This window comes from Penaeus monodon, chromosome 28 (genome assembly GCF_015228065.2).
Source record: "Penaeus monodon isolate SGIC_2016 chromosome 28, NSTDA_Pmon_1, whole genome shotgun sequence".
Taxonomy (NCBI): Eukaryota; Metazoa; Arthropoda; class Malacostraca; order Decapoda; family Penaeidae; genus Penaeus; species Penaeus monodon.
Window position 1 is genome coordinate 29,950,215 of NC_051413.1, and position 322 is coordinate 29,950,536.

Below are 322 nucleotides of genomic sequence, written 5' to 3' on the forward strand. Positions count from 1 at the left end.
CAAATAGCAGAAAAGATGTGTATCAGCTGAAAACTATTCACTTCACAAATTTCTTTTTAGTGACGGTGATATCATTATTTTACAAAAAAAAACAATCTAGAAAATTCTCTCCGTTCCTTTGACTCACGACAAGAAACAAATAAACAGCTTAATTTGTCAGACTCCCAAGTACAGTTTGTTTGCTGCTGTCTCGCTTGAATTCAGAAAGTCAAACGTATAACTTTGTCTTTGCAAACATGAACCTCTCCAACAACTTTGTAATTACAAGCGTGTGGAAAACAGATGAAAGCCATTTGTTATATGAACTGTTAATGTGAGTCTG